Here is a 9,237-nt window from a genome sequence, read left to right as displayed (position 1 = left end):
CAATTAACCACTAAGAAGAATATATGCAGTGTGTTATTTGTTGAATCTGTACTTCTGATTTGATTTGAAACTGTCTCATTGCTATCTGTTTATCAGTTAAAGTTTTGAAAAAAATAAAAAATAAAATAAAATAAAAAATAAAGTAAAATCCTTATGGACAAAAACTCCTGTATGTATAATAGGTCCAATAATTTTTGATATGGATGCTAAGGTAATTCAATGAGGAAAATGGTCTTTTCAACAAATTATGCTGAGAAAATTGAATATTCAGGATTAAGCTGAGTCCTTATCTAATGTACAAAAAATAACTCAAATTGACCTAATGTAAAAACTAATTCAATTAAAGTCTTAGAAAATATAGGGCAAAAGCCCCCTGGCATTAGATCTGCCAATAGTTTGGTGTCCTAGATATGACTCCAAATATATAAGAAATATAATATAAGCAATGTATAGTATTTAAAAATGTGAAAATTTTGTGTACCAAAAGATTCTGTAAGGGCCAGCAAAATAGCTCAGCCGACTAAGCATCTGCTTAGGCAAGCACAAGGACCCAGGGTCAGTCCCTAGCACCACATGTCTTGCTCACCCTCCCGGGCAACCCTGAGGTGTCCACCAAGACCGGGTGTGGTGGCACACACCTATTATCCCAGCGCTGGTGAGGCTGAAAACAGGAGGATTACTACAAGTCCACTTTGCATATTGAGACCCTGTACCACATACATTAAAAAAAAAAAAAAAAAAAGACTCTATCAACAGAATGAAAAAGGCAGCTGACAGAGCAAGAGAAAACATCCATAAATCCTACTTCTGGTAAAGCATTAATATCTAAGAGCTCCTAATATCTAAGAGTTCCTAAAATACATCAACAACAACAAAACTGAATTTTAAAATGTGTGAAAATTTAAATGACACTTCTCCAAATCAGATATACACAATGCCAAAAGGAAATACAAATATTAGTATGAATATACTAAAATATCACTAATTATTAGAAAAATGAAAATAAAAAATGAGATGCCACTTCATATTTAGGCTTCAATAAATAAATAACAAGCATTAACAGACTGGGGGAAAATTTAACCTTCTGTACTACTGATGGAAACATAAAACAGTAGAGCTGCTTTGAAGGACAAAATGGTGATTCCTCACAAAATTAAAAATAGAATTACCTAGTGGGGGGCCAGGGAGATGGCTCAAGTAGAATAAGCACTTGCCTGGCAAATGCAAGGTCCTGCGTTCAATACCTGATTCCGAAAAGGAAAAAAAAGAATTACTCAGTGAGGACTCAGGACATATAAGAACCTGTACTGTAACATCCTGTAACTCAGTGATGTCCCACATTTTCTGATCAAGGAGATGATGGGGCCACAGAGGAAAGTGATCAATGATGTCGAGTGTGCCTAAGGAGATTCACATGGAGAGAAAATACTCTCAGGCTTTCACGGAGAGCAAATTGGTGAAGCAATGGCTGTGACTCATCTATATGGCTGACACTGACAAAGGATCTACAAACTGTGGTACAGGGTTTCAGGTTAAACCTTGAGGGGATTTGACTGACCTCAGATACAAATGTTACATTTCTTGTTATATAGGTCTTGCTTTATCTTGGTCTTAACCATCCAGCAGAAAAGTACAAAAACTAGGTATAAAAAGTAAAGCCATATTAATATGCTGAGCTATAAAAGGCTCAAGTCAGCAACTTCTAACATTATCAGTCCTACGGATAACCCACTACTATATTGGACTACTGGACTATATTGGATTATTTTGCTGAATTCACATACCTCCAATATTTAAATGGCAATGGAATACCCATCTCTGACAAAACCAAACAAAAAAAGTGGATATAAGTGAAGGACCATTTTGTATTTGTGTATACAGGTTAGGATAGATATACAGCTACTTAATTCAATGACAAGAAAGATTTGTACTAACAGTGTTTGGATAGGATATCATGTCTACATCTTGTGCTATGAATAACCACTACGAAAACAACAATATGCAATGTTCTAATTATTGAAACTGACCTACTAACCACTTTTGAATCTGTCATTGCTATTTGTTTCTCAATAAAAGTAAATAAATAAATAAAATAGAATTACAGTGTGATTCAGCAATTCTACTCCTGGGTATAGAGTCAAACTAATTGAAAGCAAGGTCTGAAGGAATTACTGATATTCCTATCTTCATAGCAGCATTACTATCAGGATAAAAAACATGAAATGAATCTACACTGTTATGAATGAATCATAACTATTTAACTATATGGTTAGAATAGTAAAGTTGGCAAATTTTATTGTATGTATATTTTATCTCAATAAAAAAATTTAAAAATAAATGACTAGTTTTCTCAAAATTAGATTTAGAAATAACAAAAAATTTTTGTATCACTGCTGTAGTTCTTAATAAATACATTTGTTAGAATACATATTGTTTTTTCTACCATTGACTGTTGGGTAATACTATATCAAGTTGAACATCCCTAGCCTGAATATTTGGATTACTACAAAATCCAAAACTTTTTGCATGCTTTTGTTTTTTGGTCTTTTTGTTTTGTTTTGTTTTTTTGTTTTTTGGGGGGTTGTTTTGTTTTGGTTTTCTTTTTTGTATTTTAGGAAAGGGTCTACAGGGTGTTCCAGGTCTCACCACTAGATCAGACTGGTAGTGATTCTCCTGTTTACAGCCTCCCAAGAGCTGGGACTACAGGCATGCTCCACCATGCCCAGTCTCAGTTGCAGTCTCAGCAACCCCCGGGGGCGGGGCCAGCACAGCAGGCCTTGGGATTGAATTCTGGCCCCTGTGCCTGCTTGTAGGCACTTTAATCTGCTGAGCTATTCGGCCAGCCCTTTCTGCATGTTAATGCTTACATAACGTCAGTATTTGTAGCATTTTGGATTAGGGATGCTATACTAGCAAAGTCCTTGCAAATATTCCAACATACAAAAAACTTCAAAATCTACAATACTGCTGTTTCCACACATTTCGGATAATTGAAACTCAACTTGTATTCATTATGTATGTGTGTATTAAATCCATACTACTTATTATTTGGCATATATATATATATATATATATTACAATGTTTACTATCAATGAAAGTGCATTTAATAAAGCAGCAGTATTTTTTTCAGATCTGTAAGACAATAAGCACTTAAACCTTGGAGTCAGTTTCCATTCCATCAATTTTGTGTTATTTTTATTTTTATTTTTTAATCTTTTGTGTATTTATTTATTTGGTACAAGGTCTCACTACACAGCTTAGATTCATGGTGATCTTCCTGTCTCAGCTTCCCCAGCACTGGGATTACAGGTGTGCACTACCATGACCAGTTTCTATGGCCAGCATGGCATGCCCGGAGTTCCAGGGCTGGCATGGCATGTGGTACCTTCAATCAAACCCAGATCCTTGCACTTGTCAGGCAGGCACTTAGACCACCATCTAGCTCCCCAGCCCCAATTTTGTGTTTTATTGAGTAAATTGCTTTTCCTATATAAGCTTCAGTCTTTTCTAAAGTAGGAAAAGTAACAATAAAAATAACAGAATTAACCCCATTATTCATAAGGATTTAAATATCAAATAAGAAAACAAATTTGAAACAATTAAGTTAGTACTTAGATCAAAGTAAATATTTTTTACCATGCGGTTAGTATCTTCACTGTTTCTGACTCAACCACAAGACTTAACATAAACAACACTCCCTTCACATTTTTTCTGTTCCTCACGTGAGCAATTCTTTCTTCTTCCTGTTAAACTTTAGTCATGTTTTAAAGCCAAAATCAGAGGTTCTTAATTTTCTTTCCTTTTCCTTTTTTCTCCTTAGTACTGGACACCAGACATAGAGCCTTATCCATGCTAGGCAAGAATTCTACAACTGAACTATACCACAACCACCTAGCCTGATTCATAATTTTTTCTAGGTAGTGAGCTCCTCTGGAAAGGTGATTAATGTTACTGACCCATTCCAAAGGCTCATACTTATTTACACAGGTTAAAATTGCAAGGAAGGCTCTTAGGTTAAGAACTATGTCGGCTAAATTACCTCCTCCATTAAGGACTTTTAATTTCCTCTGTTAAGCATTGTGTGAATTCAATCAATAATTACATATCCTTTTGTTTTATATTCATATATTCACACATTCACCAAATATTTATTCTGATACTAATAGATGTATATCATTCTGCAAGATGCTGTGGGTTTTTAAATTGACCTGAACCCTGGCTCTGAGGGACTCACAATGGATAAGGAAATAGGTATTTATAAATGAACTTTTTATAGTTATTATATTACTGTTAGTATTATATAGCTGTTGTTTTATTATATAACAGTATTCTCATTAGATGAAAAACTATTCTAGTACTCTGAATTCCATTTTAATCCTGTGAGTCTTACTGATAACTTTTTGCTCCACTTGATAAATTTCCAGGGAACAACCTACTCTAATCCACTGGCATCCTTCACCCTTCTTACTTAAAGAGATTGCTCTCCTCACTGCCACCTTTGCCTCCTTTCAATATACTCCATACCTTACAACCATTATGCATTTTTAAAACATAAACATCACTTCTCTACTTTCACTTTGATTTTTCAGTACATTTACAATAATACCAAAACTCCTTGATATGAGTTTGTAGATTTTACAAAATGTAGCTCCTTCCTATGCTTCTATGCCTTCCCATTTCTTATGTTTGCTATCTAGACAAAAATCACAAAGTATGGCTTTGTTTATAAATATAAATCATAAATTCACATGGAATGTGTTATATCATTGATTTTAACATAAATTGAGGTCTTCACATGTGTAATATTTCACTTTGTTTTATTTACCTCATCAGTCTAGTAAGGAAATAAAATCTATACCAGTTATCTGGGAGATTACCCCTCTTTTTAAATTTCTGTCACCTACAGGTATGTTAAGCATGCTTTCATTTAAGTTCTAATTGCATAACTAAGAAACATTTCCATTCTTGCCTATTAACACTCATTTTATTTTGTCCACAAGAATTTTATGCAGGTTGCCAAACACCATATGAATGAACTAATGATATACATGTTTGACAATTTTTTAATATTTTTATTACATATACTAATAGCCTATGAAAGATTGGTATCAAAAGCTCTGAAAAGATACATATTTTCTGAAAGAACCGTTGTAAACACTATGAGGAAAAGAAACAAAGTTCCAAGATCAACAGGACAGATTTATTTCAGAACAAACCTGAGAGGGACCATTCCTGGCACAGAGACCAGAAGGGAGTCTCTGCTGTTAAGCTATGGAGGATTTTATAGGGTCATAGAGTCTGGGTAAAAGAGGATTAGTGAAAGGGGATTATGGCTGCCTGCCAAGGACAAGGCTTGGGAAAGTACAGGAGGTAAGGTTGTCCAAGGACGAGGCTTGGGACAGTGCAAAGAATAATGGTTGATGTCGATGGCAGGGCTGATAATGCTAGGAAGCACTGCATGCACCTGTGCTGGGGGTGGGTTTAGAATGATCTCTGTTGGGATGACTGCAATCAGTTTCCTTCAGACATTCTTATGTAATCAGCCTTTATTGTTAATGTAGATCCAATATTGAAGATTTACATGTTTAGTAGGATTTTTAGAAAATCTTATTTTAAGGGTCTCTAAACAGAAATTGCCAGTAACAGGTATAAATGGCAGACCTGGTATCAGTCTGGAAAAGGACTCCAAAAACCTCTGCCATGAATACTGACAATCTATAACTGTTGAAGCTGTACTTCTATATTTAGGGTTACTTTGGAAGACTTGTTCCAGTTATTAAAGTTTATTTGCCAGCAGCCTAAAATTAAATCCAGATAAATGGACTTTCAGCTTTTATGTACATTTAAATATTTTTAAAACATTATAAATAATAAAATAATGAATGAGGAAATGTATGCTTGTTTATAAATTTCCCTGTTATCAAATATTTGTGTTATTAGTATTGAAAACAAGCCTTTCAAAGTAACACTGCATTGAAAGGGGGAAATTGTCTTTTGGTAGTATTTTCTGATTTTTATATAATGCATTGTTTTTTAAAAAAGTATCTGTTCACCCATTCAAATTAAATTTAGGACAGAAAGCAATGTACATAATCACATAGTTCCTAGGAAAGTACAATATATATTCCCAATTCAATGTATTCCAATTTCAATAATGAAGAAAATTCAGTTGTTTAATAATTCACAATTGAAATTATACTGCATATCTACAGAGAGTTTGAGATCAATTGTGACAAATTGTTTTCTCCATGCTAGAAGTTGCATAAGATAATAAGGAATTCAGATTAGTTCTCTAAAAGTAAGAACATTGCTTTTGGATGTGTTTTGACATTTCTTCTTGCTGTGCTGACTTAACCCAGTACAAATTTTGCTGACTCTAGGTAGGTCCACACTGAATTTCTTGTTAAGCCTCTGGTGCATCTCTTAATTCCCTTATACACAGTGCCAAATTGCAGTTCTGAGTTTGCTTTTAACTCTTTATTGCCCCATTCTCTTCTTTTGTGTCTCATAATATGAAAGGCTATTAGGGGTAAATAACTGTCATTTCTATTTAAAATTGTTTCCCTTAATTATTTTTGTTACATTATTTTTTCTGTCTCAAAATGAGCATACAGTACTAAAAATCAGTGGCTGCTTCTACTTCTTCATTATTAAGGAGATGATTATTATATGCTATGTACAAAACTTGGCTTTTTTTTTTTTTACTTCTCTGGTTGAATGTATTAACACTTTCTATGTTTTGGTGTAGTTTGTCTTATCGTTTTCATTTTTAATTTTTTTGAACTGTACATGTAATGCACAAGCACATTTTCCTTTTAAAAAAAAAAAGAACTAAACATATGTATGATTGACATCGGTATGGAGCCACCCTCTTCTTTCATTCGTATTTGTGTCTACACTTCCCCAGAAATAACATTTTATTTTTGAAAGATATCCTTCCAAACTTTTTCATACTTTTTGTACAAACATAGAAAATGAAATAAAAATCTTGGCAATTTCAGTTGGGATGTAGCTCAACAGTATAGTACTTCCCTAGCATCCATGAGGCCCTGGATTTATTCCTAGCACCAGAGGAAAACTATATATAGCAGCTTGTAAGGATGTGTGGGTATGTGTGTAATTAAAAAAGGGGTGAACCATTCAAACTATTTGCAAACTGCATATACAATAGAAACATAGAGGTAACCGAGATACTCTTAAATCAAACGAGAAATACAAAATAACCTGCTTTACCAAATAGCAAGACTTAGTATAATGTTATTAAATTCATTCTCAGTAGGACTATTTAAATGAATGAAACATAATAGAAAGCCCAAGACATGTATTTATGTGGACACTAGGCATATTTCAGTGTTTATACTATAGATTAGAGAAGTTTCTTTTTAATAAAAGATTCTGAAACCATAGGCGGTTGACATTTTTTAAATGAAATTTTTTTACATTTCCCAGCATTACACAATATAAAAAAAATTCCAATTATGTTAGAGACTCAAATAGGTAAAGAAAAACTATGATATTTTTATTGACTACTTAGGACCTTATATTCTGGATTTAAAACAGATTCCCTTTGAATTTCATTGAAGTAGAATTCTCATAAGATAAAAATTACTGGTTTTAATATGCAGAACTCAGTGGCTTTTACTACATTTATAACATTGTATAATCATTGCCTTTTTCTATTTCCAGAATATTATAACACACCAGCTAAAACAAAATAAAAAAAAAAAATCACCCAGTAAGCATTCATTTTCCACTCTCTTTCCTAAAGCCCCAGAACCTGACAACCACTAGTTGACTGTCTCCATTGATTTTCCCATTGTAGACATTTTAATTAAGTGTAACGTTTATGGGGTTTTCTGTCTAGCTTCTTCCATTTAACAAGTTTTCAAAGTTCCCCTATTGAAAATTGAAATCTTTTATTCTCAGATCTGGTACAAGACAAGGATGGCCTCATACACCCCTCCTATTCATTATAGTTCTAAAATCATTAGCTAGAGCCATTAGACAAGACAGAGAAATAAAACAAATAAAAATAAGTAAAGAAACAATAAAATTATCATTATTTGCAGATGATGTGATACTTTATTGGAAGACCCAAAATACTCCACCAAGAAGCTACTAGCATTGATAGACAAATTCAGTAGCATAGCAGGATACAAAGTCAATCCCCAAAAGTCAAGAGCATCCTCTGTGCAGAAACAAACACACTAAGATGGAAATTATAGAAACAATACATTTTACAATAGCACTACAGAAAGTGAAATACCTTGGAATTCATCTAACTAAAGAAGTCAAAGATCTATTTGGTGAAGAGTGCAGTACTCTGAAAAAAGAGATCGTAGAGCATTTCAGCAAATGGAAAGATATTCCTTGCTCCTGGATAGGAAGAAGCAACATAGTCAAGATGGCCATACTTCCAAAATTACTGTATTGATTAAATGCAATCCCTGTCAAACCACCATCAACATACCTTCCAAACCTAGAGAAATCCTTCCTAAAATTTATATGGAACCAGAAAAGACCTAGAATAACAAAGGCAATCCTGGGTAACAAAGGCAAAGCAGGAGGCATTAAAATTCCTGACTTGAAATTACACTACAAAGCTACTGTGATAAAATCAGAATGGCACTGGCAACAAAATAGACCTGAGGATCAATGGAATATATTAGAGGATGCAGAAGACTCTACAAAAACACTCAGCCACGCTTGTCATGACATGCCAGTTGCTGCTATGATGTCTCTTGGGTAGGTGGTGGTTCAAGAAGAAGGGGGTGGTGAATGAAAGCAACAGACAGGAAAAGGAATATTGTGGGACTGTCCTGCTTCAAGGTTGTATATGGTTAGATTTCGGGACTTATTTGTAAACATAAGAAGTATACAATTCTTTATGCCTATTTTCAAAATATATTCTAATTTTTAAATGTTTTTTATCATGTTCTATAGGGACTTAAAGTTCAACATATCAATACTTGATGAAAAGTACCTGTCCCATGTTATGCCTAAGATGTTTGATATGCAGACTGATAATGAGGTTAAGCTTAACAGCCTAAGTTGTATGGTAATAACAATAAGCTTGTCTTCTAGATAGTTAACAACCTAAGTTTGCAGACCAAAATTAGAGAAAAAGGAGGGCTGCAAGGAAAACCAACATTTTGGCCCTAGCATTCTAAGGTCAATTAAGACTCAGGACATATGAGAACTTGTACTGTAGCGTCATGTAACTCAGCAGTGTCCCA

At 33.9% G+C, this 9,237-nt stretch overlaps 1 protein-coding gene across 1 annotated transcript in view; it reads left to right on the top strand.

The window, feature by feature from the left end:
* Gphn (gephyrin) overlaps positions 1–9,237 on the top strand; it is an 837,950-nt gene that overhangs the window by 486,745 nt on the left and 341,968 nt on the right. The gene's annotated exons all lie outside the window — the stretch shown is intronic.

Source organism: Octodon degus, unplaced genomic scaffold, assembly GCF_000260255.1.
Source record: "Octodon degus isolate 3935 unplaced genomic scaffold, OctDeg1.0 scaffold00007, whole genome shotgun sequence".
NCBI classification, from domain to species: Eukaryota; Metazoa; Chordata; class Mammalia; order Rodentia; family Octodontidae; genus Octodon; species Octodon degus.
The sequence above is the reverse complement of the archived record's forward strand: the minus strand, read 5'-3'. Positions and strand labels throughout refer to the sequence as shown.